Source organism: Delphinus delphis, chromosome 14 (assembly GCF_949987515.2).
Source record: "Delphinus delphis chromosome 14, mDelDel1.2, whole genome shotgun sequence".
In the NCBI taxonomy this organism is placed as follows: Eukaryota; Metazoa; Chordata; class Mammalia; order Artiodactyla; family Delphinidae; genus Delphinus; species Delphinus delphis.
The window spans coordinates 57,930,841-57,931,138 of NC_082696.1; positions in this window are offsets into that span (position 1 = coordinate 57,930,841).

A 298-nucleotide genomic window follows, 5' to 3' on the forward strand; every position below is an offset into this window, starting at 1 on the left:
TGACACTGATGGTTTGCATGAAAATCAAGCAAAAGAATTTATTGTGAGATCAATAAACCTCTTGTATCCCAGCAAGAAAAGGATGCAGCACATATAAACGAGCCACTGTCTAGGAACTAAAAGCCACCAGTTGGAGCCAAAGGAAGAAAATATGTTCTCAAGATGATGTGAACAGAACTGAGAATGGGGGTGGAGAGTTACAAAGTAAATATGGACACGAGATGTTTCCACTCTGATAGATTTGATTTTGTTTCCCGTTGATAGATGGGACCCAACAGACATAAAGTCACTGACATCA